This window comes from Typopeltis vanoorti, chromosome 1 (assembly GCF_054136105.1).
Source record: "Typopeltis vanoorti isolate ZY-2024b chromosome 1, IOZ_Tvanoo_1.0, whole genome shotgun sequence".
Lineage (NCBI taxonomy): Eukaryota > Metazoa > Arthropoda > Arachnida > Uropygi > Thelyphonidae > Typopeltis > Typopeltis vanoorti.
The window spans coordinates 122,965,511-122,973,361 of NC_143549.1; the positions used below are offsets into that span (position 1 = coordinate 122,965,511).

General features: G+C 33.5%; 1 protein-coding gene across 2 annotated transcripts in view; it reads right to left on the reverse strand.

The window, feature by feature from the left end:
- The window catches only part of LOC150110374 (UBX domain-containing protein 4), a 202,467-nt gene extending 196,280 nt beyond the window's left edge, over window positions 1-6,187 (reverse strand). The window contains exon 1 of one of the 2 annotated variants that reach the window (XM_090399088.1): window positions 5,754-6,187. The gene's annotated coding sequence lies outside the window, so the exon portion shown is untranslated. The remainder of the gene's footprint in view (window positions 1-5,753) is intronic. The other variant, XM_090399098.1, reaches the window with a different exon arrangement.
- Between the last annotated feature and the right edge of the window lie 1,664 nt (window positions 6,188-7,851).

Consider the following 7,851-nt stretch of genomic DNA (forward strand, 5'->3'; position numbering starts at 1 on the left):
CCCACGGATGTATTGACATTGAGATTATGCAATAGACTACTCACCTCCACTTCATTCAACACAATTCCCGTATAATCTACTGATTTATTCGTTTCTGCAATGTCACCACCTGGATGATATATACTTGCAAAGTGCTCACTCAGTAACTCAACTATATCAACTGATTCAGTTACCTCCCTACCATCGGCATTCTTTAAAATCATTCTGCCATGTACATTTTTCCTTTTACTTGCTACATATCTAAAAAACTGTTTAGGATTCTCTTTAGCCTGCATGGCCAATGTTCTTTCGTAATCCACTTTTGCTTTTCTTACCACACTCGTTACCCTTCTGGCCAGTGCTTTATACCGTTCATGTGCCTGCCAGTCACCTTTCTCCTTAAATTCCCTCCATAGTTTCTTTTTTTGCAGCTCAAGCTTAATGGTGTTATTCATCCATTTAACCCCTACTTGATTTATTATTCGGACTCTAGGTATACAGTTAGCCATTGCTTCATGCAAACACTTCTTAACTGCCTCCCATGCACTATCAACTTCCAGTCCTTGCGTACATGCCATGGCACTGAACCAATCAAACTCCTAAGCTTGTCAACAAGACAATTATTGTCATGTTTGATTTAATCAAAGCATTCAAAGCTAAATTACCAATTTTTAATCGTGACGTTATTTCCAATACAAAAAAAAAAAATACAAAAAAATTCTTTGCAGATCTAGAATCCCATGGAAAAAAACAGATCAAGTTAAATTGACAAAAGAGTTTTCTACAGTTATTCAGTTGATAATCAATGAATTTTCTTCAAGATTTATGCAGTTCAGGCAATTTGCGGACATCAAAATTTATTTTGAATCCGGACACAACATCAACAAATAAACTCAATTTGGAGATTTTTGAGTGGCTGAATTTGGAAGATATAGAAATGCAACTAATCGATTTTCAATCTAGTTCTATATGGAAACAAACATTTATCAATTTGAGAAATGACTTGGAAATAATGGAAAATGATAGGTTATTGGGCGCAATTAAAAAGAATGCACAAGAGGTTATATTGAGAACTTGGAATGCCATTCCTGAAACCTTTTGTTGTTTAAAAACATTAGCGATGGCTATATTATCAATTTTTTCCTCTACATATGCTTGTGAGTCATTCTTCGAAATGAATTTTATAAAAGACAGTTTAAGAAATAGAATGACTTATGAAGCTAGTTCCACGTGTGTATTACTAAAAGTACAAAATATGAACCTGATATAAAGCATTTGGCATCTAATGTACAACAGCAAAAATCTCATTAATAAATTGATATATTGATAAATTAATAAATTGATATTAGGTTGATACTGATTTGTATACGACAATGTGTATGTCAAATTATGAGTTCATTTTTATGAAATTCTATGTCAATTTTTAAACTCGTCTCAATAAAATTCTACAATTAATTTTGTATTAATTAATGTTAATTAATTAATTAGTGTTGTATTAATTAGTTGCTGATATGCTGGGAATGTCAGCAACTTGATTTGCAAAATTTTGGCAGGCACCGGCACGTCAGCAACTCGATTTGTAAACTTTTGGCACATGGACATAAAAAGGTTCGCCATCACTGGTGTAGATGATGATGGTAGTTGCTGTTCGTTGTAGTTGGTGGATTGAGTGGTGGAGATAGAGAGTTGTAGAGTAGGTGCCCTCCTTCAATGAGTCTATGGACTCCCTGGAAGTATTACGTAATATATATATATATTTTTTAATAAAGTTGAATTGTAGCTGTAGGATCATTGTCGAAATGTTTGTTATCTTTAACCAGCCATTTAAGGGTAAGTTTCTGACTGTCTCTGATACTTCTTTGAAGATCTTTCCATCTATATGCAGTTTTGTACAGTGTCCTACTTGATGCTCTTCTAATATATTTTTTATATCAGGATTTATCATCTGAAAAACTTGACTGGCTAAAACTAGCTTAAACAACATAACATTTGTGCTCTGTGGATCTTGATATTCAACCACTCTGTTCATAGCATTGCAGGGTGTGAGTACAATAAATGTTAAGTGCTCTAAAGGAGTGGAAAAGACCTTTGGCAGTGACCTTAAGCCAGTTCATCAATTATAAAGGTGGTCTGCAGGTTGTTTTTATGTTATACTATAACATTTTGCATATATTTCAGATGTTTTGAAGATATATCTTACACATTATCCAGAATTTTCCAGTTTTCCCTTTGCCGTGATAATCGATCATCAAACAACTTACCCTTGGATTTTGGGTGGTATCATAACTTTTGTTATTATTATTACAGGCAAGGAGTCCTTAGACTCATCGAGGGAGGCCCTGAACATCATGTCAAGAACTATCCAACATTTGCATAGTATCTATCATAACTCTGCTTTGAACTCATTCACAGTCATGGTACTCACAACAAACTCTGGCAACCTATTCCACTCATTCACTACTTTCCAAGCAAAAAACATAGTTCTAACACAGTTCTTACTCAGTTTCTATGGATGGCCCCCTAGTTCTCCCAATACCAGACCTGTTCTGAAAAATTTCCTTTGAATGAATCTTGTAAAACCCTTCAGTAATTTGTATGTCTCAATCATATCACCTCTTTTCCACATATCAACCAGTTTCATAGGTTCATTCCATAAACCAGCTATCATCTTGGTCACTCGCCTATGGATCCTCTCCACCATTATTATTATTAATTTAAAGGCCGATTTAATAATGCTGCTTTAACAGCAACTGATGAGAAATGCCTTTTCCAGTATAATCAACTTCTGTTGCAGTGCTGAGTTAGAAGAGCACATAGATCTAGTCATGTATTTCAGGGTGCTAATTTCATGGGCTTCTGTATCTCAGTCAGTTTCTATGAAGTCCTTTGGTTGGAAAGACCTGGGTTTGAATGTCACCTATTATGAACACAAAGAACCTTTATCAAGGCTTTTCAACTGAAGGTGAGTTAGCTAGTCTAATATGGGGTTGCAGGAGTTTTCCACTCTTAAACTTGGATTTTTCATCCTGCAAAGCAGGCAAACCACCCATTAGAATATGTGAAATTAAGACATACCACATGGGCCTCATAATCAAAGTAGCTTCAGCCATAAATCCAAATAAACCAAGCTAATCACACACGTTTATGGGAAGGATGATGATGCAACCACACATTAGTGTATAACCCTATGTGTGTTGGTTTACAGTACCCTGTGAAAAAGACTGCTCCTGACAGAAGAGACAAATATGTGTAGAAATGGAAGGGAGGCCATTTTTCTCTATTTAATTGTATTCTATGATGTCTGTTATGAGATTGCTGAGGAATGTGGTGAGACTGTGAAAGGCATGCAGCTAAATATATCATCATATATTTGTAACACACTTTTGAGAGTTTAAGTGAATTTTTTTTTTTCCCTCACAAAATAAGGAAGTCTGTTGGTAGTGGTTTAAAAACAGTCAGCATACTGCCAAACCTTTCCAAGTAAATTTTGTCTTACAAGACAAAGGACTGGCTGAGCCTGAGTTATGTAGAAATCAAGAGAGCAGCCAAAGAGATAAATAAATAGATGAAAATGACACTTGACAACAAAATCCTGTGAATGCTTAAAGCAACTAAAATCCAACATAAGTGTTCAGATTCTTTTCTAACTAAACCAAATACCTGCATTAAGAACTCTGATAAAAATTAGCAATGAAAACAAAAACATTCTGAATAGAGAATCAACAGAACAAGTAAAATATTTCAGCATTTAAACCACAGTTTAAGTGAGGATAGTAAACTGAATATGGAAATAACAGAATAAGCAAAACTGGTCTGCAGAAGAGGCAGCTAAATATTCAGAATCATGGGTAAATTAGCCAAAACACAAAACGAGCACAAAACAATTTTAACTAACAGATCTGAGGGTAGAATAAAATAACTGACTGAAGATCCACAGGCTTTATGAGTTTTGAGGAAAATCAAAGGAATAACAGATAATATCAATGACAATATTAAAAAGAAACTTGATATCATTAACAGTGAAGAAAGCATACACAAAGCTAATCTTAATGGTACAGGCATTTCAACAGGATAGCAAATGAAAGATTAGCAAACCAGGTATGTGAAGCAAAAATGGCAAGAAACACTGAGTGGAAGAACATAACAGAGATGGAATGATAGAAGTACTTTATAGGCCCACAATGCAAGACGTCAAAATATTGAACTGCCAACAGACTGATTTGGAAGATGAGTTCATATTTTAGAAATGATATCTCAATTTATAATGTCTATGCTATTATAGACATTATAAATTAAGAATGTATGTAAACCCAAATGTGTAAATAAAATCCATCTTTTCCTTGGTTGTTCCTGACTTCTATATCCTCCAACTTAGGTAGCTGGAGGATATAGAAGTTCTTTCAATATTCATATACCTTGTCCAATACTTAGTCTATTTTTAGTACTTTATGTATTCTGTTTTTTTTTTTTTTTTTTTGGTCCCAGAGAGTATAGCCTGTTGTCCTTTGAAGGAATTTCAATTTTCAATTCTCCAGTTTCTATTCTTTTTTCTTCTGCAGCTTTTATGGTCCATAATTAACTTCTGTACAGCAGAGCAGGTCTCCAAAACTTTATAAACTCTTATTCTTGTGTGCTTTTGAACTTGGTTAGCTTTGAAAATATTACTGATCATTCCAGTTATCTTTAGAAAGCTTGAAATTTTGATATCACTTTCAGCTTCTTTTGTGAATGATATAACACATCCAAGGTATTTGAAGCAGTTAATTTGTTCTGAAATTTTATTTTCAGTCATGATTTTATTTCTGACTAGAGATGGTCCTTAGCCATGATTTTTGTTTTGCGATGATCTGTGGATGTCATCTTTGCTTCTTGCTATGATTATTGTCATCTGCAAACAAAGTATTATGTATAGTTCTGTGATCTAGTTTAAATGCTGAATTTATGATTTCCTTCCATTTATTCACTATTCAATCTATATAGATATTAAACAAGAGTAGTGACTTTGAGCATCCTTGGCAGACCCATCTGCTTATTGATTTTTCATTATGTAACATTTTCATTAATTCTTATAGCTATTTGGTTATTTTGATACATGTTAGTTATTGCAGCATACAGATGATTATAAATTATACGAATTTGTTAATGTAATGGTTTTCTTTTTTTTTGTGTGTGTGTGTACTGTCTGCATATACTAGAGGACAGTTAGTGAGATTTCACAGTAATGTTATTATTTTATATACATATATGTTTTGTTTTTCACATTAATTATATGGCTATTTTCTCATGGCTTATCCTCAAATTATTATTGTTGAATAAGTCTTAAGTAAACATTAAATAAATGTACAAAAGAATATGGTCCAGTTTAAATAAATTTTTGACAGACTTCTTCATCTCCTGATAGGTTCAATAGCATGTCAGAGAAAAGTAAACTGGCTTCCAGGAAACTTCAAGACAGATCTGGTTTACAAACTTTGTAAGTGTAGATCCCTTGAACTCTGTATAAATGAGTTCGCGATAAATAGTAATTCATATTGCGATTATTTATATTATATATATAAGAAAATTATTCAATGCTCAAATATTCTTCCAAAGCATTATATATATATATAGAGAGAGAGAGAAACTATAAAATTACATAGATATATTTAGACTCTAGAATGTGTTATCAATTATATAATTAATGATATATGTAGTAATTTTCATGATAATTTTGTTACTTTGCAACCTCAAATGTTACCGTTCAAATAAGCAATATTTAGCGATAAAGTCCTAACCTTTTCGGACAACTCAGAACGTTCTTCAGAATATTATGACGTAATTCATATTCGCACAATTCTTCGCCGCAAATGAAATCCCAAGTTGGGTGGAAATTATACGGCCTTTATTTATTTTATCATGATTTATCACAGTCTCGCCAGAATTTTTTTTTTTCCCTTCACAATATACATACGTATATCATCAGGGGTACTTGATTCAACACCAGCTGTAGGATACCAAATCCAGGAATATGATTTGAATAAACTGATCTTAACAGATATACTCTTGCTTTTGCACCTCAGTATTTATTAGTTATGGTATATGCCTAATTAATTTTGTTTATATAGAAAAAGAAATCTGCATAATCCTTAACCCACCAACGATGCACTAAAACAAAGTTATGATGTCACACTCAAAAATACATAATACTTCATAAGTGACACCTATACTACACTAGATATCCGATAAATTCATGAAAACTTTAGAAACTCAAAAAAAAAGAAAAGAAAAAAGAAAAATAAATAAATAAGAAATTAAGAACAGCTTAAATTCGAAAGTCTTCTCCTGCGTTTCCACACCCACTATGTAACTGAAACAAAAATATATTGTTTTGTATAATTATTGAAGAAGAGCCTAAAAGGCTTAATTTCGGCGATTATAAATTAACAGAAACAGGGGATGTTATAAATCCGTCCTTAATTCCAAGGGTGTAGTCCTAAAAAAAATAGTGCCATGGCTCTACCTTGGAAACAAAAATCCAGATCACGAAGTGCGGCATTATTATTATTATTATTATTATTATTATTATTATTATTATTATTATTATTATTATTATTATTATTATTGCGACGGCCATATGGCAGAGAGATTGCCTTGTTTTCTGAAACGAAATTGACAAGAGCGGCAAGCTGGTATTTTTTGGCCGAAAGCTGCAAATGCATTATAAGTCTCATTATTATAATGAATTTAAAAATGTTGATAGTTTTAAAAAACTACCAGGGCGTCGCACTAGCGCTCCCTGGCCCGGCTACACCCCTAATTAATTCATTTCGGAACTATAGAAACTTCAAGAAAGATTCGAGAATAGATTACAGAGCTTATGATAATTCAATTCTCTACATCGAAGTTGCCTTGACTTGAACTATTTTAAAGACACGAGATCTGCCTGGCAGTTAGTGCATTGTGTTACACATTGCGTGACAGCTGTCTCAATTGGTTGTCATTAGAAACTACGGAAAAACCCTAATATAACGCTCTGTTTTATACTATAGCAGTCGTGTTCCAAATAGTTCTATTTTTCATCACTAACCATCAGTTCACCTACGAAAGTGCACAAAGTTCGTTTTCCCAAAGATAGAATGGCAAAGTGATTGAGGATTGGCAATGAGGAATAAGCGACCCAACGAATTGGTATTAGTAATGGGAAGGAATGATGTGGACGGGAACAAAGGAGCGAAATTGCCAGTCTGGATATAAGGATCTTGTGGTGGAGAATGAAGGATAATAGAGTGGCAGAAAGTTATTCAGTGTGTTGTCCAGGTGTTATCGTGATGAGTTGAGGTAGCGAGCAAAGATCACGAATGCAATGGTCTATTATGTTTGCACACTAATGCCGAAAGTATCTGAAATAAGAGAAGTCAAATTGTTGTATTCAGCGAGTTTATTCGCCAAAAAATTATCGGAATAAGTGACAATTGGTTGGATGAGGATGATATCCTGAAAAGAATAAATATGGGCGGTTAAGATATTTTTCATGAATATAGACAGAAAAGAAAAAAAGCAGGAGTGCTCTTAATAGTAGCAGAAGAGTTATATTTATTTAAGGTGAAGATACCAGGTCAAATAGTGAAAGTGGTTATGAGACAGTTGGAGTGAAATAGAGAAAGACAGATGAGATATTTCGTTGGGTGCTGTTATACACCTGGTAATGTGGGCAATGAGAGAGCAATCTATATGAAAATTAGCCTGACAAATAAGAAGATAATAATCACTATGGGTGATTTCAATTATGGTAATATAGATTGGAATGAAGAGATGCATCTGGAAACAAACAAAATGAATTCTTGCAATTTTTTTGAGAGAACTGCTTTAACCAGTATGCAGCATAGGACACAC